At 51.7% G+C, this 24,247-nt stretch overlaps 1 protein-coding gene across 1 annotated transcript in view; it reads right to left on the bottom strand.

Annotated features, from left to right (window-relative positions):
• The window catches only part of Pald1 (phosphatase domain containing paladin 1), a 58,740-nt gene extending 35,521 nt beyond the window's left edge, over positions 1-23,219 (bottom strand). Inside the window, exon 1 of the mRNA XM_050142913.1 lies at positions 23,065-23,219. The gene's annotated coding sequence lies outside the window, so the exon portion shown is untranslated. The remainder of the gene's footprint in view (positions 1-23,064) is intronic.
• Positions 23,220-24,247: the final 1,028 nt, after the last annotated feature.

Genomic DNA, 24,247 nt, shown 5'->3' with positions numbered 1-24,247 from the left:
TGACACACAGCTCAATCCCCCACCCAACAAAGACACAAACAATGAACCTTTATATTCTCACGGAGGAAATCAGGTGGCTCACAAAGCGGGGATGCTCCGTGGACCCCAGCTGATGGGCCACAGGGAGAGAACTCTCTCTCTTCTTCACCGGCCCCTCCAGCTGCCAGGCTCCACACTGAAGTTTCCCAGGCCTCCTCCCAGCAGCCTGGGCCAAAGGAATGTGAGTGGAAACAGCTCCAAGAAAGGAACACATAGGAAAGGAGGGAAGCGGGCACGAATCCATTGCCGGCCACAGCTGCCACAGGCCAAGTCCAGGCCCATTCCCACAGGACAGGCTGCCTCTACCCCTCCTTTGCCTTGGACTCATAGACAATGACAGGCCCCAGCTGGTAGCTTTGCAAGGACAGGCAGCAGATAATGCAGATGTGCACAGCTGGCAGAACAAGCAACTAGGGTGGGTAGCATCCTGTGAAAACTAACTGATCGGACCTTTAGAATGGGTAGACATCCTATTACACAGAGGATCCAGAGGTTGCTAAGGTCGGTGGTACTGATAATCAGACCACTGCTGACGACCAAGGTCAGCATGGCAGCTCTGTGAGTGGACTCCCGAGGCTCATCTTGGAGGTGGAGAATCAGAGGGTGGGCACGAAGCAAATCTGTTGAGGCAGTCCACTAGCACAGGTGGGTAAACAACCTGCTGTATGTCAGGTTCACAAAATACCTGGGGTAATCAACTCACAAAATGGACAGGTTCACTCTGGTCTACAGATCCGGCGGTTTCAGTCAATGATGGGTTGGCACCATTGTTTCTGGGCCAGTGGAGCGGCAGAAGCTCACAGTGGAGGTGCCAACAGGTGGCTTTCCTGACAGCCAGGAATTGGTCATGTTTTACCTGTTTAATCTTGATCTACCAAAGAGATGCTAAACCCCACGGCTCAGTATGAAGTTTACACACACACAAGAACTGCTTAAAGATGAGCAAGAGACATGAGGACGTGAACGCATCCGAACAAGCACACAAGAGGACACCGTTCACTTATCTTCGGTGGCAAATTTTCAAAGCCTAAACAACCAAGGCCCTGGAATTCCCAGGCTCTCACACAGCAGGCCAAGTGAAGTCCTGTGGCTACTTCAAAAAACAGTTCCGTCATTTTGTTTGTTTGATATTTATTTATCTATTGGACAAGGTCTTGTTATGTAGCGCTGGCTGGCCAGGAACTCAGTATGTAGTCTAAGAGAACTCACGGTCATCTCCTACCTCAGCCTTGCCCCGTCAAGTACCAGGATGAAAATCATGAGCCATCACAAGCCTTGATCCTGCAGTTTCAGGCCACGGTAAGCACATGACCACCACATGACTCAACATTCCCACTTAACAGGCTCTCCCAGAGAACAAGGCTGAGGGACGGCTCCTCACAGCCTCAGGACTCACACAGCCAGGGTCTGAGACCACTACTAACGCCCATCAGCTGACGACTGTGGAACCAAATACTGTAGATCTGTGCCATGGGGAAACATTCAGAAGTAGTGACAAAGTGCAAGGCACGTCGCCACAACAGTCACAAACGTCATACAACGAAGAGAAACAAGCATGCCCCAAAGACCAACTTTGGTTACCTCATGGCAGCGCATGACAATCTAGAAAACACAAGGGCAGAATCTTAACGAAGGCAGGGTGTAGGGGCTGGGAGCTCAGTTGGCACCTTTGAGGACAGAGTGGTCCTGGTTTGTCCAGAACAGCACCAGGGCTAGCAGACATCAGCAAAGCAAACTGAGCCATCTTGGTCAGTGAGCACTATGCACCAAGTCCCTTCAACCAGGGGCCAGGGTGGAGGGTGCCCCTCCCATAACACGCTCCCCAAAGTGCTACCCCACAGATGCCCAGCTCCTTCAGGAAAGCTCCCTGACTGCACTCACGCCTCTGTCGCTCAACTCCCACAGCCTCTGCAGAGTGTCACAGAAGTTGCTTCTCACCATTTCAGAGCCAGCCCGCATCTTCCCTGACTCAGGATCAGCTGCCTGCTTCAAAGGAGAAGACCACACTGCTCCCGGAAGGAAGCAGCTCAGAGCAGACATCCATGACTGTCTACCCTGCCGGACTGGCCACTGACATGGATAGCCAAGGTTAGCATCTGGCAACAAGCAGACACAAAACACTGGAGCCTCACTTCAACATCAACAGTGCAAGTCAGGGCTCGGATTTTTCTTTTTACTTGTGCATTGCTGTTAAATTTCCCACACCTAACCTGGTTCCTTTAGGAAATTTTTTTAAGTGTAATTACGTCAAGTATAATTACTGTAAGTGTAATTGCGGTAAGTACTCAAGGCTGGGTACAGGTCATGGTGCCTCCCTACTGCACCAGCTCCTCCAGCTCTAGGTCCAGCCAGGACAGTCACCCTGTGGAAGGCCACTACTACAGCCCTGTGGACTTTCCACTGACCAACAAGGAGGCCTAGAAGGTCCCATACAGAGCAACAATGGAGCAGGCAAAGAGGGGCTCCCCGGAAGACTCAGTTTAGTAGCAGGAGTATCCTGTCTGTCCTGCACCTGGAATCCCCCGCTCGTGTCCCGTAGATGCCCTCCCCTATCTCTTCCTCTTTAAAACTAGGACGGGATCCACTGGAAACTAAATGAAACCTTCCGAGGGTTCCCCTTTACCACCTCCTAACTTGTCTCGTTTTGTTTTTTGTTGGTTTTTTTTTTTTTTATGGTATGTGGAGTTGAACCTAGAGCTTTGTGAAAACTCCAGGTTCCATCCCCAACCCTGTATAAACCAGGTATGCACCCGGGAGTGGTGATGCACACCTTTAATCCCAGCACTTAGGAGGCGGAGGCAGAGGCAGGCAGATCTGACTCTCAACTCCGTGAGTTCGAGACCAGCCTGGCCTACACAGCTAGTTCCAGGATGGCCAAGACTACACAGAGATATTCTGTCTTGAACCACCCCCTCCTCAAAAAAAAAAAAACAGGAATGGTGAGACACACCTGTAACCCCAACATTTGGTCAATGGAGGCAGAAGGATCAAAAGTTCACGGGCAGGGAGTAGAGAGAGAGCCCAGTGGTTAAGAGCATTTGCTGTCTGTGTGCTGCGGTTCATTCTCTCTCTCCTCTCTCTCTCTCTCTCTCTCTCTCTCTCTCTCTCTCTCTCTCTCTCTCTCTCTCTCTCTCTCCCTCTCTCTCTCTTTCTCTCTCTAATACATAGTATGTTTAAATTATTTTAAATCCCCAGAATGCCTTCCTCCCCCAGGAAGGGCAGGAATGACTACTTAACCACAATGCTACCCAGGACCAAGATCTTTAGATACTTGTGCCATGTGACTAAAGTCTAGCTAACAGGATGTAAGGGACAGCATTACAGGCTGAGTTCCAGAATCGTTCCCTATGAGAGCTTCTCCTTTCTTCCATCTTGCAACCTGGGACACAGATGACAGGAGACATTTCGCAGCCATGTTGAGCCTAGAGCTCATGAAACCGCAACCTAGGAACAGAGGCCAGCCAAGGTTCTGAGGAAACCATGGAGTAGAGCCACCACAGCAGGCGTGATCTACAAAGCCCTGGGCTTGGACAAGGACAGGGAAATAAACTTCCATCTTGTATAAACTCCTGTTATTTGGCTTTTCCTATGACTTACAGACAAGTCTAATCCTGACTAATGTGCCCTGTTATTTTTAGGCTTGGACCCTCAGTGACCACAGACCAGATGGTCACAGGAATGTCAACCTTCCCTGCTGGTGGACAGGCTGCGCTGTAGACTGTGAGTCTGTTCTCAGGGTTTGAGGTGGAGGGAGTCACAGCAGAGGGCAATCACAGAACACGTGACCTGCCCCCCAACACACACACCCCCCAGGATTTGGGGGGAAACTGGAGAGACATAGACATGAACCTACCATCAGTTAATCTCCACCACCAGCTGCAGGGTCTAGAAAGTTCTGAGTAAGTATCATGTCCCCTGCTGCACCGTGCCTCTTTGTCCCTCCAGGAGCCCTTGTAAGTCATAAGAGTCCCCACAAGGAAAAAAGCGGTCACTAGGGAGAGAGAGAGGCCCCCAGCCAAGCTGGTCCACTCCAGATAGAACTAGTAGTAGGCAGTGCAGTTTCCCAGCGGAGCAGGGGACTCCAATGAAGCATCTGCTCCCTTGGCTTCTGTCCTCTGCAGCATCCCTGAGCACTGGAAGGAACCAACTACCTGGAGACCTCAGAGAGCAGGGCGGAGACAGTCTAGATTCTTTAGGGTCAGCAGAAATCTAGACTCCCTTGGGGACCCATGAGGTCAGTACCTGCCCACTTTCCTGAAGGCCACCTGGGGGCTACCTCAGAGGGCCAGCAGCAACTTACTCTCAAGCTCCATTTGTGACTCGAGCAACTGGGCCCCCCAGCATCTGTTCCCACTCCTCCCAACCCCGTGGCTTCCCTTGTCTAGCACTGAAAACACCCCTTCCAGGGCTCGGGCAGTGGCTCAGTGAGCAGAGTGCTTGCCTTTCAGAACACACACTCTTCCTTGCTTCTGTGCCGTCATACTCTTGGGCTCCACACAAGGAATGCCATCCTGTGCTCGCTCCCTCCACCCCATCCACCCAGAGCCACTAGAATATGCCCCAAGAGCCTTGCCACTCTCAGCCCATGTCCCAGCACCTTTAAGAAGCCCTGCAGTCCACACCTCCCACCCACCCACAGCCAATTTGGTGTTTCTAAGTACAGCAGCCCACCGGCTTGAACCCCTGATAAGACAAGTTTCAAAGCATTTCTTATGGCTCCAGAGTGATGAGCAACAGAGGACTGTGGTCCCATTCAGCAGGTGGAACAAACCAACGGGTAGAGCTCAGTGTCTGAGAAGCCTCTTTACTTCTCAAGAGAAGTCCAGGAGGCAGAGCATGATGGATGGGGGTCGGGGTGGGGTGGGGTGTGGGGGAGTGTCCTTTCCAGGGCCACGGCCTCCCACATGCTCCTGGAAGCAGATGCCCAGGCCTTAACAATAGAGCTAAAAATAGGCTGATCCATCTTGAGGACAGTGGCTGAGTGAGTGGCCAGCTGCAGGAAACATCTGTCCCAGCTTCAGAACAAATACAGGGAAGTCACCAAGCTACAGGGTTCCCCTGCTGGGGGACCAAAGGGCTGGAGTAGAATCATAAAGCTTTCAGGGCGGGGAGGGATATTGGGAAGATGTTTCAGTCTCACAAACACACACACACACATACATGTCAATTTGTTGTTTTGTTTTGTTTGTTTTTTGAGACAGGGTCCCTCTGTATAGTCCTCGCTGTCCTGGAACTTGCTCTGTAGACCAGGGTAGCCTCAAACTCAGAGAATTCTGCCTGCCTCTGCCTCCCAAGCACTGAGATCAAAAAGTGTGCACAACCACCTCCCGGTGTAAGTCAATATTTTTAACTATTACAAGAAGTAGGCATGGATGAAGAGCAATACCCAAGATTGGCTCTAGTTCCCGCACACAACATACATGTACACACACACACACACACACACACACATATATATTCAGGCCTATCCCTAGGGCAGGAGTGCAGATTGTCCCCTTCCTTCCCAGGCCTTACCCCTCAACTCACAGGCACAAACATGAACGCGTGTAAACACGCACAGTAGAGTCAGACACTCCTTTAGGAACCAGTGTGTACCTTAGAACTGGAGCCAAAGGTGCTTTTCAGACTCCATTCTGTTTTCTGTTTACAGAGGAGGAAATTGAGACCCAGTGGTGGCCAGAGACCCACCCGCACTCTAACAGTGGGCAGCAGAAGGGGGCCACTCCTACCCACCTGTCCCCTGCACCTCTCTCATTATTTGCTTGCCTGCCCAGAATTAGGGAAGACCCGTTTATGGAATACACACCTGTTTCCAGCAAGCAACGAGAACAGACTCCCATCTAAAGACGTCAGGGAGACTCAAGGAAGAACTTCCCTGAGCTGGCCCAGCTGCCTCCACCTACCTATGGCTCCCAGAACCCACGTTGCATCAAGACACCAACAAAGGCACTAATCACTGTCCCAGGAACAGCCACATCAACAGGCCTTCGCAGATCATCAGTAACAAAAATATGGCACAGAGGAACGGCCTACTGCAAGGCAGAAACAGAGTCTTGGAAATCCTGGTCACTGGTGGGTGGCCTCTCTGCTGACAGGCCCAGCCAGTCTGGGAAGACACAGGACCTCCTCCAGCCTGCTCGCTCTCACTCATTCCACATCTTCCTGCCCAGCACCCCCGCTCCATTCCAGACTGAGGGAAGCTTTCTGTCCTCTCCCAAGGGGTCCCCCAAGTCTCTGTAGGCAGGGACTGGGGTTAGCCTTCAGATACATCCCAGGGTCTGGCCAGGGCTTGGCACAAAGGGGTCTCTTGAAAGAACACAGAACAGAAGTTTGGACTTATAGGAGCCTCCTGTGAGAATTAACGAAGAAAGATGCAGTTTTAGCCCAGAGTGGGTAATACAGTGCCTGTACCACAGACGGTCACCACATGTAACTACCCATTAAAAATGACAGGCAGAGAGGTATGCTCAGCCCTGAATCCCACACAGTTGAGAAGGACAGCGAGGAAGGAACACAGAGTCCAGAGGCTTTGACACCAGAGGGGTGGATATCTCATCTGAGAGCACACCCCACCCGTGTGGGTCGGCAGCTGCCTGAGATCCTTGAGTCGTGTCCTCCTACATCTCAGCAGAGCAAGAAAAATGGCCAAGCTGCACCCTCCACATGCACACCAGAAACTTAGTCAGGCTCCGAGCAGTTATTTGAAAGTTCAAGCTAATCTTTTGTTGCCGTCTTTTGTGTGTCTATATCTAGGGAGGGGATATTTTGTTTCACTTTGGTTGTTATTGTTTTCAAGAGTCTGTGTGTGGTTAAGTGTGACTGTCTATGTGCACATGTGTGCATATCGTGACATCAGGGATTTTCCTCACTCACTGATTCAGGGTGTGTTAGCAGAACCCAGAGCTCCTGATCTCCACTGTATTCCCTGACTCAGGGTCTGCTAGTTGAACCCAGAGCTTCTGATTTAACCAGTCTAGTTAGCCAGTCTTTTCCCAGAGACTCCCTGACTCTGTCTTCGAAGCAGGCAGCCCAGCCACCCAGCATTGGGTACTGGGGACTCAAATTACAGTCCTCATATCAGCAATGGCAAGCATCTTACCTGACGAATCATCTCCTCAGTCCTGATTTTTTTTTTTAAAAAAAGGGGGGGGGTAGGCTATCCTTGAACTCAGTATGTACCCAAAGATGACCTTAAATGCCTAATCCTCCTGCCTCCACGCCTAAATGCTGGGATTACATGTTTACACCACCTCTGTTTTAGGGTTTCTACTGCTGTGAAGAGACATCATGACCATGGTATTTCTTATAGAGGAAAGCATTTAATTGGGTGGCTTACAGTTTCAGAGGCTTAGTCCATTATCAACACGGTGGGACATGCAGTATGCAGACAGGCAAGGCACTGCTGAAGAAGCTGAGAGTCCTATATCTTGACTCCCAGGCAACAGGAAGTGGTCTAAGCCATTGGGTGTGGCTTGAGCATATAGAAGACCTCAAAGCCCACCTCCACAATGACACACTTCCTCCAACAAAGCCCCACCTCCTAACAGTGCCACTCCCTATGAGTTTATGGGGGCCAATTACATTGAAACTACCACAACCCCCAACTAACCAAAACATGAATTTTTTAACACCAGACAGTATAATGTGCTCTATCTGGGTTGTTAGGGGACAATATAAAAATTATGACCCACTGGGGACACAGTACAGTGGGTAGAGTGCTGGCTGTACAAGCAAGGGGACCCGAGTTCATTGCCTAGCATCCACATCAAAAAGCCTGGTTTTTAGGCTTTTTTAAGACCAGCGCCAGGGATATTGAGACACGGATCCCTGGAGCCTGCTAGCCCGACAGACTAACTCAACCAGTGAGAGCAATCGAAAAAGACACCCACCCTATGCCGACCTCTGACTGGCATACGTGTGTACCCCATCCATATACATACACACATGAACACACACGAAGACGATGGGATAGAAAAGTGTCTTAATTGCTACTGAAATTAGACCAGTAAATCTGAAGGGGGGAAAAAATAGGAACGGGTGATGTACAGTGGCCACCAAGGCGGCACAGACACAGGCACCTGTCACAGGACTGCAATTCTGTAAGCATGTTTCTCGGGGTCCAGGGTCCCCAATATCTTCATTCCAGGTCGCCCAGATGGGAACACATGCGGCAGCATGTTGCTTGATGGAATGGTATTTTGTGGAGCAAAAGCCACAGTCAAGATGCCACAGCCATGGCATGGAGCAAGCCAGTGCCCCACATGGACTGGCCTGTGTTCTCACTGTGACCACACACACACCCGTATCATCTAAGAGTGTCCTCAGTGACACAGTGCAAGTTACCCAGAGGCACAGCTTTTCAGTAACTGTGTGCTGACCCAGTTCAGCTGCTCACCCCGGTGTGAGAGCAGTCTGGAAGAATAGCGTACCAGAGCTGGTTAGGAGCCAGAGTTAAACTGATCTGTTTGGTCCAAAGAGCGCATTTTCACTAGAGAAAAAAAAAACAGTGTAGTTCTCAAAAGGGAGGGGAGAGAGTGGGTTTACGGCCACTTATAAAGTCAGAGCTCAATAGGAAACACCAGACCAGCACAGTTCTCAAAGCATAACAATTACTCCGGTGATAAATGCAATATTTACAGCAATTGATAGGCTGAGAATGTGACTCAACAGGCAGAATGCTTGCCTAGCATACCTAAGGGTCCCAAGTTCAACACCCAAGACCGCTTAAACTGTGTGTGGCGGTCCAGGTCTGAAATTTGCAGGGTGGAGCCAGGAGGACCCAAAGTCCAAGGCCATCCTTGGCTACCCAGGGAATTCCAAGGTCAGCCTGGGCTACTCGAGAACCTTCCTCAAAAGATCGGCTAGGTGTGATGGTACACACCTTTAATCCCAGCACTCAGGAGAGAGATGCAGGTCGATGGCTCTTGAGCTTGAAGCCACAGGGAGACCCTGTCTCCAGGGTGGAGGGCGGGGTCAGTGTCTTCCTGCTTAGTGAGCCAATGTTCCCCTCCCCCAAGGCCTGCACCTGATGTTACAAAGTCACAAAAAAAAAAGCCATTCAAAATGTAGCATGCTTGTGGGATTAGGGTTTAACAGAGTAAGATCACCAATGTTTCCAGACCCCCTGCTCACGGCTAAGAATCTACTCGTGGGCCAACGACTGGGCTCAGTGGATAAAGGCACTTGACATCAAGCCTGATGACCTAAGTTTGGTTCCCAGGACCCAGAAGGTAGAAAGAAAAAAAAAACAAGTCCAAAAAGTTACCCTATAACCTTCAGCCCATACCATGGCTTGCTTGGCACTCGCAGCACTTGGGAAACAGAGGCAGGTGGATCTCTGATTCAAAGTGTCTACCTTTTGAGTTCCAAGAAACCAGCACTACACAGTGAGACCCTATCTACAATAAATACAAGGAATCTACTGCTGGTAGTATTTTGACCTAGTACCAAAGAAAACTGTCCCCAGGTGACTAAAACAGCCCTTTCCACCCACAAATCGATGGAGTGATGAGCCTTCCCCACGCACTTGAACAAAGCTGCAGCTCACAGCCCACTGAACACAAAGGCAGAAATGGGCAGACGAAAAAGGGCCTTGGAAAACTGAAACAAGGGCCATGAGTGCAGGCATAACACATGCCTGCGAGGACACAGTTCAAAATGCTCTTAGTGACTTGGCATCTGGAGGCAGGAATATCCCAGGTGATTTTTCTCACCTTTCCAAACACTTTTATCTTCTCTGATCTACTTGAGGGTTTTTTGTTTGTTTGTTTGGTTTGGTTTGGTTTGGTTTTTGTGGTGTTTGGGAATGAGTCTTCGCATCATGCATCAAAGGTAAGGCCTTCTCCATGGAGCTACACTTCCGGTCTTATTTTTTCCTTTTCTCCTACCGCAGACATACCCCATACACTGTAAGGCCACTGGAACGAGCAGCCATGGTTCAGTATCAACTTTATAGCCAAAGATATTCTGGTGCCTTCCCCAGAAGTGGGCCCGCCCTTGAGTACCGTGGACAGACTCATAAACAGCTTCCTGTAGGAAAAACCGGGACCCTGAAGCCAGCAAGACTTGGCTTCTCTGCCAGGGATGTCCTGCTCCAGAGGCCTGGCTACAGCCTTGCTTCTCTGCACCCCATTTCCTGCAAGGTACTGAGAGTTAAATGAGGTCATTCAGGGCTGTCCTGACCAGGTCAGCGTTCTTGTTGACACAGGCAGTCCAGGCTCCCCAGAAGAAATTTTGGGGCCCAAGGGTAGCCATGCAGCTTTCTCTACTCACACTAAAGGCCTATATACATATAGTGTCAGACCAGGCACACAGCTTCCTTGGACCCCACTGATGGAATTCCAGGCAGGAAAGGTGGATGGCTTATTCAGACAGGAAGTGAACTCGCCGGATGAAAGACCGGCCAGCATTCCATCAGGAGCCCCCACCTGCTAGTGACCCACAGGGTCATGGGAGCTGGGAGTGTGTGGGCACATGGAAGCCGAGGAGGAAATAGGATTTACTGCAAAAGCCAAGCACAGGGCAGCCCCCTGGGCAGGGAAGTGACTTCATTTCACACTCTGTCCTCTCTGCTTCCGTCTCTGGCACGGAAGGGACTTAACCCTGAGAAGGCCATGTATCTCCAAGTCCTGGTCAGCTTCACACCAAGACAGGGGAAGAAGTCAGGCTTTCTCCTCTCCCCGACACCTAGCCATCCCGGTTCACAGATGAGGAAACTGAGGTGCAAAGAGGCTGACAGGAGGCCAGGGTCTCTGTCTCCAACACCTTTACCACTACCCCGAGCTGCAGTAGGGGAGATGCTAACTATCAAGGACAGCTCCTGAAGGAGGCAAGGCAACTGAGCCTGGAAAGGAAAACAAAGGTGTTGTTTCCAGAAGGAACAACACAGACGGGCGTTCCGCACTGTGCAGAGACTCTCAGAAAAATCCCACGGTCCCTGGGACTAGAGTAGAGGGTGGGAGGTGGACCCCAAGTGCTTGGGCACTGAACCATGGACTTTCTGTTGGGAGACTTGCCGGACCACAGCTTGTAAGTAGTTCTAATAAGTCTCCTTTATAGAGAGATATAGACACAGATTCATTCTATCAGTTCTCTTCCCCCAGAGAACCCTGACTAATACATACACAGAAAAATAAATAATAAAAATTTTAAATAATGATGATGCCTAGCCCGACTGAGATGACCCCTACCAGACCCACCTGTGTGCCCACAGCCAGCACACCATACACACCTGCCACTGTGCTGTTGTTCCCTATGCCCCACAGGCCAGCAAACACAGCTGAGTGACAATGAACACTGGCACCAAATTCATACCCGAGTGCCACCATATAGGTTCACCCCACTCATGGAGACAAATCATGACCCTAGGGACCTGACAGGTTAAGCCCAGTCCCCAGACCCCCGTCTGCCCTTCCTAACTCTAGGCCAAGAGAGCAGCAGGGAGGGGCGCCAGGCTGCAGGGGAAGATGGGGTTTGGTTTCTCCTCTTCCTGTTTATCTGTCCCCACCATCCTGAAGCTCCTGGCACTGTTTGTTCAGGGAAAGTCCTGCCAAGAGGGAACATCCTGCATTATAGCCACCCGGGGCTGGGCTTCCCTGCTACTTTTGTGCTGGGGGCTCTGGGGGCCACCTGCTGCAGGGCCCTGCCTGGCTCTGGGGCGGCTGCAAAGAAGGGGTTTCCACAGCAGCTGTACCAGCTAGGGGCACCTGAGCCTGAAAGGACACTGTCTCCCATGGGCATCGGTTGACTCCATGTCCGGATGGGAGAAGGGACAAGAAGGGTTCCAGGCAGGGACCTAGCAGCCTGCTTTGGGGTCAAGGATGCAGAGTTCAGGCTGTGCCGTCAGGTAGACCCGGCATCAGAATCTGACTCAGCAATGTGACATTGGCCACGTTATGAATGCCTCTGAGCCAGTCTCTCTCCTGTCGGGTGACAACAGCAGAGAGCTCACAGGGAAGGGGTGGCACCCCATAAATCACAGCAGCTGTCATCCTCTTCTCCGGTGCTGGCTCCTCGCTCAATCCTCAAATGTGACATGCCCCCCCAAAACTTGTTAAATTAGACTGTAGAGATGGCTTAGCAGTTAAGAGCCCTGGCTGCTCTTCCGAAGAACCCAGATGAGATTCCCAGGACCCACATGGTGGCTCACAACCATCTGTAACCAGTTCCAGGGAATCTGATGCCCTTTTCTTTTTTTTCTTTTGATTTTGCGAGACAGGGTTTCTCTGTAGCTTTGGAGCCTATCCTGGAACTAACTCTTGTAGACCAGGCTGGTCTCGAACTCACAGAGATCCACCTGTCTCTGCCTCCCGAGTGCTGGGATTAAAGGCGTGTGTCACCACCGCCTGGCCTGATGCCCTTTTCTGAACTTCATGAGTACCAGGCATATACATAGTTGACATATATACACATAAAATAAAAATAAATCTTTAAAAAAAACTGAATAGTCACACAGAGGCAGGAGCAGGAGAATCCCGAGTTCAAGGCCAGCCTGGGCTAAGTAACAATACTCTCACAAACAAAACGAGAACAATCAGGGCCCCAAAAAGGAAGGAAATTCTGACTGGTCCTGCCACATGGAGGAACCCTAAGTATTCTGCGCTGTTTGAATAAGCCAGAAACACATGTGACTCTACTTTGTGCCCAGCCATCCCACCCCCTAACCCCATAGCAGTTAGTCCATCACAGAGCCAGGAAGCAAGACAGTGGCTTCCAGAGACTGAAGAGTTGGTGTCTAATGGGCACAGAGTTTCTGGTTGAGAAGACTGTTCTAGAAAGGCTGCGGATGCTGGCAGAGTGTTTGCATGGCACGCTCAAAACCCTGGTTCATTCCTTAACACCATATACACCAGGCCTGCTGGTGCATGGAATACAGAACTTGAGAGCTAGAGACGGGAGGAGGACTGGGAGTTCGAGGCCAACCTCTGTGAGTCTGATGCCAGCCGGAGCTACATGAGAACTTGTTGAAAGACAGGCAGACAGATGGACAAACACACAAAGGCAAGGGCAAACCCAAGCCTGACCATCTGCCCTGCTGGGACCCGGGAAAGGGAACAGAGGAGGAGGGAGGAAACTACTTCTGAGTGAGCGTGTCTATCAGAAGACCCAGACCCAGCCAGACCCAGAAGCAGCCCCCCACCCCACCCCAACCAGCTTGACCTGGAAGGTGCAGCCAGGGTGGGGGTTGGGAAGACTAGGGAGTATGATAGACTGAGTGACACTTCACTTCCTGTTGCAGGCCTTCTGGAAGCTCCTCAACTTCCTTCTTGGTGAAAGAAGGATTCCCAGCCAGCAATTCACTCCCGGGCATCTCACATAGTCCTCAGAAGAGAGAAGAGAGTCCAGCGCCCATAGTTTAGAAAAGAGGCTCAGGTCCAACCCAGGAACAAGGTGACTGCACCTGTGGAGGACCCAGGTTTGGTTTCCAGAGAGCCCACATGGCAGCTCACAGCCTTCTGTAACTCCAATTCCAGGGATCCAGGATGAGCACCACAAACACACATGGTACATAGGACATACACACAGGTAAACCCTCATACACACTAAAAAAGAAGAAAGAAAGAAAGAAAGAAAGAAAGAAAGAAAGAAAGAAAGAAAGAAAGAAAGAAAGAAAGAAAGAAAACATCCTAATCGTAAGGACTATCTTGAACTGCTGTGAAATCTGGGCTGGGGTTTGTTTCCACGTGTAGAGCCCAGTTCCTCCTCCATGAAGGCCACCCGACAGCATCACACACAGCACCAAGAAAGACCGGCTCAAGTCAGAACATGCAGCGGGGAGGGAGAACCAGGCCACCTCACCCCCACGGGAGCATGACCGTGCCTGACTGAGAGGGCCAAGTTTCCAAGCAGGCTGGACGCTGGCGGAGCGGAGAGCATCTGTGCGCCCTGGGCAAAGCCCGCGGCTGCCGTGCCAAGTCCTGACTCCCACAAGAAGCAGGCTGAAGAACCGCTACACACGACTTCAATAGCGGCCATTATTCTGCCCTTATCGGCAAGCCAACAAACCGGCCCGCCAGGAGCTCAGGGTGACCTATTGAGACAGACACACAGAGTCACTCATGGGCAATGTGGGCTAAACTGGGAGGTCTGGTTACCCCAGTCCATACACCCAGCCCCAAGTCCTTGATATGCGTAGTCTGAACACAGTCCAGGTAGCAGGGACAATGGCAGGAGAGGCCAAGGCCCCAGTGTTCTGCCAGCTGGCCAGCACAGGCAACCTCTGAGACTGAAACTGGCCCACTTCCCCACACCAGCATGGCTCACTGCAGGTGGCTGGCTTTTTAACATCCTTAGTAGTCCTGTTTTTATAGGTGTTTGCTTTTTGATGATGCTGGGGTGGAACCCAAGGCTTTGGGCATGATGGGCAAGTGCTCCACCACTGAGCCCTACTCAAAGCACCTCATGTTTGTTTCCAAGTGAAATAAAACCTGAGTTCTCAGGCCCGTGGGTCTAGTATGTCTATGGAAGTTACACCCTAATGTGGGTAATGTACACCAACAAGTACTTCTCTGTCTCTCTAAAGGAGGAATCTGGGGCTGGGATGCAGCTTGTTCAGTAGAATGTTAACTTAACAGACATGAAGCCCTGGGTTCGATCTCCAGTGTGGCAAAAACTGGACAAGATGGTACTTGCCCATAATCCCAGCCCTTGAAAGATGGAGGCAGAATACAGAGTTCAAGGTCACCCTCTGTTACCTAGTAAGTCAAAGTCAGTCTGATTTATATCAGACTCTGTCTCAAGGGGTGGGGGAATCAATCTACAAAAAAACCACAGCCGGGCCATGGTGGCACATGCCTTTAATCCCAGCAATCCCAGCACTTGAGGCTGAGACAGAGGCAGGAGGATCTCAGTGAGTCCGAGGTCAGTTTGATCTACAAAGCAAGTTCCAGGACTGTTACACAGAAAAATCCTGTCTCAAAAAATCAAAAAGGGGAAAAAAACAAAAAACAAAAACATACATGGTGAGGCTGGAGAGATGGCTCAGTGGTTAAGAGCCCTGGCTGCCCTTCCAGAGGTCTTGAGTTCAATTCTCAGCAACCACGTGGTGGCTCACAATCATGTATAGTAGGATCTGGTGCCCTCTTCTGGCATAAAGGTGCACATGCAGATAGAGCACTCATATACATAAAATAAATAAATCGATCTTAAAGAAAAAAAAAAACACATGATATGATTACAGTTATATGAAGTGTCCAGGATCAGAAAATCTATAGAGACAGTGGACTCATGGGTTGGGATGAGCAGATACTACTAATAGTAGTATTAATAGTACAAGACATCTGTGGTAAGTTGATTGGCTCATAGGGAGTGGCACCATTAGGAGGTGTGGATTTGTCAGAGTGGGTGTGGCCTTGTTGGAGGAAGTATGTCACCCTGGGGGCGGGCTTTAAGGTTTCTTTATGCTCAAGATACCCCCCAGTGTCACAGTCCACTTCCTCCTGCCACCTGATCAAGACTTAGTCAGCACCATGTCTGCCTGCACACTACCATGCTCCCCACCATGATGATAATGGACTGAACCTCTGAAACTGTAAGAGAGCCACCCTGATTAAATGTTTTCCTTGAGTTGCCATGGTCATGGTGTCTCTTCACAGCAATGGAAACCCTAAGTAAGACAGTGTCTTCCAGGGTTCATGAAAACGCTGTATAATTGGCAGGTGCAACATCTGTGAATATACTGACTAGAAGCCACTGAGCTGAACACCTCAGACAGGTGAACTGAATGACATGTGAATTACTCTCAAGCCAGGTGTAGGACACATGCCTAAAATCTCAGCACTTAGGAGGTTGAGACAGGAGGATCACAGTAACATTGGGCCAGCCTGAGCTGTACAGCAAGATCTTGTCTGAAAAAAAAAGAAAGAAAGAAAGAAAGAAAGAAAGAAAGAAAGGAAGGAAGGAAGGAAGGAAGGAAGGAAGGAAGGAAGGAAGGAAGGAAGGCAGGCAGGCAGGCAGGCCAGGCAGTGGTGGTGCACCCTCTAATCCCATCACTCAGGAGGCAGAGGCAGGCAGATTTCTGTGAGTTCGAGGCCAACCTGGCCTACAAGAGCTAGTTCCAGGACAGCCTCCAAAGCTACAGAGAAACCCTGTCTCAAAAAACGAAGGAAGAAGAAGAAGAAGAAGAAGAAGAAGAAGAAGAAGAAGAAGAAGAAGAAGAAGAAGAAGAAGAAGAAGAAGAAGAAGAAGAAGAAGAAGAAGAAGAAGAAGAAATCAGTACTAGTATATGTCAGCAACACAGGTGAAGCAGAGCTAAGTTGTGGGACTCCTCAGTGGCAGTTTCCCTCCCAGGCCCACTCTCTTTCCCATCCCCCTTTGGTGTCCTGAGTTCCAAGTCAACCCCATCTGAGTAAGGAGGCAGCTACATCCCAACATAGGACACCTACCTGGGAAATATTTCACACAATAGTGTTAAGACACAACACTGAATTATAAAATTAGGGGAACATTAAAACTTTACAGGCAGAAGGTCGAGGGGTGTGTTTACCCATCTCGGACAGTGTCAAGGAAGAAGTGAGCACAAAGATTTGGAGTCCCCAAAACGGCCTGTCAGGGATTTGTAGTGATATCCACGCGGACTGGGCTGCTTCCTACAGAGGTGCACACGGGCCCAGCCCTCCACCCACACACATGCCAGAAAGCATTCCTGGGCTGAGGCCCTGACCAAGCACTCCTAAGAAAGAGCCGCCTAAGTAGGCAGTCTCTGGTGCTTGCAGAAAATCTCGCACCTGCTCCTCCTCGCAGACCCCTAGGCTCTCCTGTGCACCCCACCAACTGCCCTCTGTGGGGCCATATTCCTTTTCACAATTTGCAGATACAAGAAGTGGGATGGGAACCCAGCTTGAAGAGGGTACATCCACAGACCCTCAGCTTCAGCTGAGCCCCTCCAAGACGATCACATCCAAGCAGTGTGTGCAGGCCAAAAGTGTCTATTTTAATACTACCTGGTCAGGCCTGGAGCAAGCAGGTTTACCTACAGAGCCATCTCATGCATCCTAAACAGCTCATTTTATGTTCAAGGAAAAGTCATTAGAAAAGAATTGATTAACCAATTTTTTTTTCTAAACGTGCCTGTAATCCCAGGACTTGGAAGATTGAGGCAGGAGGATTGCCAAACGTTCAAGGTCAACCTGGGCAATTAATGAGTTCCAAGCTAGCCTGAGCTATAGAAATGAGATTCTGCCTCAAAAACACAAACCACCCCTCACATTTACTACTATAAAAACCCAACTCTAACTGAGCTCGGGGCTCTCCGATAACTCTAATACATTGGATACACAAAGAAACCGAGTTTGCAAACTTGTATAAAATAAAGGTTCTTTGCTTTTACATACGGGAAACGGCACACGCACATACACAACCAAGAGAAAGAAGCTAGAGAGATGGCTCAGTTGGTAAAGTGGTTGTTCTACAAGATGAGGACCTGAGTTCGAATCCCCAGAACCCATGTAAAAACCAGACACAGCAAGGCACATCTGTAATCCCAGTGCTCCTCCTGTGAGAAGGGTTGTTACTAGTCAACAAAGAGCCCCCGCCTCAAACAAGGCACAATCCAAAGACCAACATCCACAGCTGTCCTGTGATACACACACACACTCACACACTCACACAAATGCCCACACTCATGAGTGTGGGGTATAAATACAAACACAAAAGGCAAGACTAGAGTAAATCAGTAAAGTGCTTTTCTTTCTTTCTTTCTTTCTTTCTTTCTTTCTTTCTTTCTTTCTTTCTTTTTTTTCCCACAGGATTTTGCTGTGTTTCCCTGGCTGTCCTGGAACTCACTCGGTAGACCAGGCTAGCCTCAAACTCACAGAGATCTGCCTGCCTCTGCCCTCCAAGGGCTGGGGTTAAAGGTGTGCGCCACCACTGCAGGCATGTGTGCAATCTCTAAAAGCAGGAAGAGAAGAAATTTCCCACCCATTCTGCAGATGAGAACATGTGTTTGGAGCAGACAACAGGACCATCACCCAAGCTGACTCCCCGCAGAACCCACGGAGGAGAAGCCTACCCTACACTTCTCTACAGCCCAAGAGCTGATGTCCTCAGGTGACCCTTCGTCATGGGTACCTGGAACCCTGAGCCTACTGACAGGTCTTGGGTGAGTCAGGCCAACATACACTCATAGGAGCCTCCAAAGGACCCCAAGTACCACCATTCCCAGTCCCCTGCAGGGACCACAGCCACGAGGACAGACAGAAAACCTGGAAGCCAGAGCAAAGCTAACCCACACCGAAGACCAATGGCTGGCTTGAAGCTCCCCTATGTCCCATCACTGGAGTGAGACACTAGTGGAGGGTTACCCTGGGAAAGAAGCAGAAGAGTCCCAAGATGGAGTGCTCCATCACTACCAGTGCCAGTCCAAGGGCTCACATCCACTGGCCACTTAGAGACCAGCAAGAGAAGGGTTAACTCAGTGGTGGGGTTCTTGGTTCAGGAAAAAGGAAATTCCCCTCTGTACTTTCCAAAGACAATCTTCCAAAACACCCCAGTGTCCATGTCCTCTTTTTGGGCAGGGAAAGCCCAGGAGCGGTACTGCCTGGAGGCAGGTGCCAGGGCTAAGTGGAACAAGAGTTCCGGGCCATCTCAGGACATTCGCCACTCTCCCCCTGGAGGCCCACAGTCCTCCAGCTCCAAGTGTTCTCTTCTTAGGGAAGAGAGCTGCTGGGAACCCACGGAGCTCCTCCCAGTGACCTACCCAGGTCTTCAAGGTACACAGTGAGGCTCAACACCCATGTCTATTACAGAGAGTTGCCCCAGCTCCAGGCCAGACTGGATGCCTATGCCACAGAAAGTCGGGAAATATACAAACAGCTGGGGCCATTCCACCTCCACCCTACCAGACCTTCTGCTGGGGTAGTCGTCTAATCTTTGCCAAGCCTGCCAACTGACTGCCCGGGCAAACTGTGCCCTCCGGCTCCAGCCACAGGCAGCAACAACATACACACGGTCGGCCCCAGTGGTGTGTGGTATAATTCATGTGTGTGCCTTGCTTGCCTGCTAGGTGACTAGAACCTAATCCACCTCTATATAGATACTTGTACTTCATCTGTGTGTATACACACAGGTGTTCATACACATGCGTGACCATGCATGAAGGCCAAAGGTTGACGCTGGATGTCTCCCTAAATCGCTCTCTATTTTACGTTTTTTTTGAGTCAGTGTCTCACTGAACCCGGTTCTCAGCAGTTTGGCTAGTGGGCAAGTTAGCGAGCCCCGCTGATCCTTGTCTCCACTCCCCCAGCACTGCACATGACGCAGCCATAATACAGGGTTTTAGTGATGGAACTTAGTCCTTGTGTCCGCACAAGATCCAACTTCACCAGCAGAGCCGTACTCCCCACTGTCAGATTCTCTGTACCTCAGATGGCACCCACACGGAAGCCTCCAATTCAAAATGACGTCGGGTTCTTGCCCCTGCTGAACATGGTGTAATTACTGGCTTCTCTGGTGTCACCAGCCACCCTCCTGGAAAACGTGATCGCGATGGCTACAGCACCCACTGTCCCCCCAACAGGTCCTGTGAGCCAGACAGTCTTCAGTTATCTCCGAACACAGCTGATGCTCTCGTAAGTCTTACAGGAGAATCCCTTTCCTCGCCCTATTACATAAGGAAAGTAAGGCACAGAGATGTGAAGTGTGCTGCTGAGGGTCACAGAGCTCGGACAGGAACTCTGCTACAGGCCCCTACAGAGCTGTGTTCTTTACATCTAAATCGAGGGAAGGCAGTCAGGTGTGAGGCTATCAGGACACCCTGCGGAGGAAGCCCTGCAAGTGACAAAGGCTGTCACTCAGCTTTTTCTTTCCCAAGTCCCAGACAAAGGCCTGAGCAAAGTGGCAGAGCCAGCTGCAGGGAAGGGCCTGCAGTCCCCGCTCCTGGGTCCATCCCTATGCCATGCTGGCCACAGGAAACATGAAAAGCCTGTCTCCAAGCGCTTTGCTCTGAGCCAGGGAGAGGCAACGCTGCCCACCGGGAGGCCAGAACCATGATTTGGGGCTATTCTTAGCGAGTCACTGGCTCCCCTCCCAGAGGCCCAGCAGGCAGAAAGCCCAAGACTCCACACGCCCAGCCTGTCACTTCCTGACCCTTTTTCAGAGAACCCTAGGACGAGGAGGGGCTATGGGCAGAGAGGGAGGACAGAGGGGGCTGCCACTTCCAACAGAGATGTGCCCAGTGCCTACATGCCCTACTTGCCCAGGCTCCTAGCCAAGCACCTGCTTTGCCAGAGAGTCTCTGGGCTGTCCTGGTTGCACCCCTGCTGTCTGACGGAAGGTCACTAACTTTCCATGAATTGTCCCCCATTTAACCCTCCATGGAGCTGAGGTTAAGGATGAGGCAACTGAGATGTTAAGTAACCGTGGAAGGTCACGCAAGCATTCGGTGTCATGCTGTATCAGGGTCAGGGCTGGCTCCAAGGTGCCAGGCTGGGCAGAGAAGCCAAGAGAGCAGCCAGAGCGTGGGAGACTCTGCTCTGTCCAAGTCAAGGGAAACAGCTTTCATCCCAGACCCTCCACATACTTCCCAGTGGTACACAGAGGCAACCGCCTGAAGGCGCAAGGATTTCAGTTAAGTTCAACAGAGAAGCCATGAGCCAGACTCTGGCGCAGGCAGCAGCTGAAGCAACACACAGTGCAACTGGGAGGATCATGAAAGTCCCGGAGAGACAAAAGAATGCCACCAAAGGCTGAAGAAGCTTCTGCGGGTGCCCCAGGCAGACACTCAGACCTGCAACTGAGGGGACAGGCCTTCAGAGTAAAACCACTGAATCCTTTGGTTTTATCCATCCCCAAAATGATCTAGAAATAAATCCACAGTGGGGCTGGGTCTCAGTTGGTAGTGTTTGCCTAGCATGCACGAGGCCCTAGATTCCATTCCCAGCACCCTATAAACTGGAGGTGGTTGTGCATGCCTGGAACCTTAGCATCCAGGAGGTAGAGGCAGGAGGATCAGGAGTCTAAGGCTATCCTTGGCTACACCTTGAGTTCATAGCTAGCCTGGGCTACACGAAGAAAGAAAGAAGCCATACCACCACCCAGCACCTGAGATTCTGTCCCTCCACACCAAACAAGATGATGCCTGGCTAGGCTGCCATACCCATAGCAACATTCACCTGGGACCACACCTCAGCATCTGCAGCCATCAAGATGCTAGCCTTGATTAGCAGGTGCCTCTGGCCAGTATGTGTGTTTCCCTGAGGGCCACAGCTGGCTCCACGTCTACCTAGGTACTTGAGAACCTTGAGACTCAGGGTCTTGTATCTACAAACGTCCATTCCAATTCGTGTCTGTTCTTCAGTGAGCCCACTGTCTGCCCATTCACACACCTGCAATCCCAGGGGGACAAGCCTGTCTATAAGTGTGTCTGTGGCTAGTCTTCTTGAACATGCTCACACACACACCTGTCCCCTCAAGTGCCCATGCCTTTTTGTGCCTGTTCTCAGGTAAACATGTCCAGTTCTTCCCTGTGTCTGCCCAGATGTTATACACCTGACTATGAGCACACGGTCCACATGTGCCCTCCCACCTGTGACTGGGAAGCTCCCACTAGAAAGACAGCGCCAAGGTCTTGGACACTGGTACACTGCCACCTCCCCAAAGTGTTGTAGGAAAGCAGAGGTCTATAAGGGACGATAGGGACTGAGCAGAGTCCCAGACACTGCAGGGTCTCACAGGTAGGGTCAGAGTTGCCCCAGGCCTCACCCTGTCCACTCCAATACTGGAGAAAAGAGCAAAGTGGGCCACCTCAGGCCTGTCTGCCCTCACAGGAAACCGCGTCTGGCCAAGGCCTCTCACCCTCCCCTCCAGTCCCCACGATGAGGCTCTTCAAAAAGGAAGTCAGGGTTTCCTCCCGTAAGGAGCAGCCCCAGACTTGTGCTCCATTTGAGTGGAGAAAACAAATGGGTCCTTAGACCCCCCAAAGCAAACAAAATCTGGGGTGGGGGTGGACACACACAAGCAGGAAGTGTTGCAGGCCCTCCTACACTTGCCGGCCCTTGAGGTGGAAAGAGGTCCTGGTACAGCTAACAAGGAGGGCGGGACTGACTCTGCCAGGACCCTGAAACACATCTGTGTGCAAAGTCTCAGGACAGCCCAGCCAGTACCCTTGCAGTACTGGTGTTTTGTAATTCCCATGAGTAGCCTCTTGGCATTTTCTTCTACTGCTACCAGCTCAGGGCCGCTATCACACTCCCTATCGGAGAACTGGCCAGTGTGTTTCTGTCTCGTCTTCCCTTCCAGGGCAGAGCCACGCGAGGACAAAGTCCTTCCACGTCCTCCCACCTCCCACACTGTCTGGGTATGGCTCAGAGCCCACAACTCACAGGTGCTCTGCCACTGGCTGTGAGCAGCCAAGGACTGGCGGGGGCTGTGGCTGCCAGAGCAGAGATGCCTCAAGCCTGCCGGGACCGGGAGACTTTTGCAGCGTCTGATTTCCAAAACAAGAGCACTCTGGCCACTACAAGAGCCTGGAACAGTCAGTCTCCCGTGCGCTGTGCCTTCTCTGAAGAGTCCATGTCCTTCCAGGGGGTCCTCTGAAGCTTGATGAGAGGAGGTCAGATGGACACACACCACACATGCACAGGCACATGAAAACACACACTCTGCATGCACACGCTAGCACCCAGGCTCAGAAGAGACCAAATAGAGCAGAGAATCAAAGCCTGTGCCTGCCAGGCCCCTGAGTTTGCTCTCTTGTCCCTGGGCCTCAAGGGCCCAGAAAATAAGTCCGGGGACCCCATAACCGGATCGCGACCCGGTTATGTCTCCTAACTTCTTAGGAAGCTCAGCTGGCCGGGAGGACTTCCAGGCCCGGCAGTGAGGAGAGGGTATTGCCAGACCACGTTGTCTCAGCTCCGGGAGAAGCCAGGGTACAGAGCGGAACCCGGGATTGACCTGCGCTCGACCCAGGAGCAGCACGGGCTTTGGGAGAGCACGGTGGCGCCGGCCTGGGGCAGGCCTGGGTATCCCGGACGCCTCCGCCCCAAGTCAAGGGACCCCGATCTGCCCTCGGCACAGCCCACGCTTGCTTACCTGGCAGCCGCAGCGCTGGGGGAGCGTCGCGCTCTGCGGCCGGGGACTGCCGGCGCCGAGGCGGGCTGCCGGCGCGCCCGCGCGGGCTCCAGCTAGCTCCGCCCACCCTCCCGGCCCATCCGGGGGCGGAGGCAGCTCCCGCAGAGTCCAGGCAGGGCAGACCCCATCAGCCTGCGGCCACCAAACCCCGGATCAACCCCGGAGCCCCGCCCCGAATCCGGATTCCCCACCCCACCCCAACGCCCGGGCGGGACCCGTCATTCTCTTCCCAGCCTGTCCAGCCGCAGCTTCGGCCTCCGCCCCACGGGGAGGGGGCGCGAACTTAAAGACACACTCACCCCACCGCGTCCCTATAGGCATCCCCTGGCCTCAGCGGCAACTCCCAGAAAACTCCGTTCCGGGCCAGCTTCTTCCGTCTGTCTTTTGCTCCTGGAGAAAAAGTCGGGGGCGGGAAACACTGCCCGCGAAGCCAGTTCCTCTTTCCTTGTCGGCTCCGCTCCTTCTGGAAGATACCTAAGGCTGGCTTCCAACCTCCTTGGCTGGAGAAAGCGGCACAGGCTGGTGGCGCCACACCCCCTCACCAACTCCAGGTCCCCAGATATCGGTAGTCCCTGGCTTCCACCTGCCCTCTCTGCTTCTCCAGACCGTGCCAAACACCTGGGCTCCAGAAAAGGCCTTTGTCCTGTGCAACTTGAGATAGGGGACTGACGTCTCTGGGTTTCAGCCTCTCGAGATGTCCAAGGACGGGCCCCTTTAAAAGCAGGTTGTTAGTTTGATGGTGCCTTAGGAAAACTACAGCCCCCAGTCTTTGAAAGAGGAAGGGTCCCACTGCCCCTACCCGATGCCTCCAAGTGGTGGGTAGCTCTGATGAGCTCTGGGTTCAGACCTGGGCAGGCTACCTGACCCTTGGCCTGGAGTCGCCTTAGTGCGGTTGCTCACCTCTGCTTCTGTCTCAGGAGACCCTTTTATGTGTGAGTGAGTCTCTCATATCTCTCTCTCTCTCTCTCTCTCTCTCTCTCTCTCTCTCTCTCTCTCTCTCTCTCTCTCTCTCTTTCTCTCTCTCTCTCCCTAAACTAAGAAATCTTTCCTCACCTGCCTCTACCTCCCTTGGCCAGTCTAAGATTATAAGGGTCCTTAGCGCACTAGGCAGGAAGTTGTGACCAGGATGAAGACAACGCAGGCC

Source organism: Alexandromys fortis, unplaced genomic scaffold (assembly GCF_014885135.2).
Source record: "Alexandromys fortis isolate MF-2015 unplaced genomic scaffold, M_Fortis_MF-2015_v1.1 scaffold_9, whole genome shotgun sequence".
NCBI lineage: Eukaryota > Metazoa > Chordata > Mammalia > Rodentia > Cricetidae > Alexandromys > Alexandromys fortis.
Note: the sequence above shows the minus strand (reverse complement) of the source record. Positions and strands in the feature narration are given on the sequence as shown.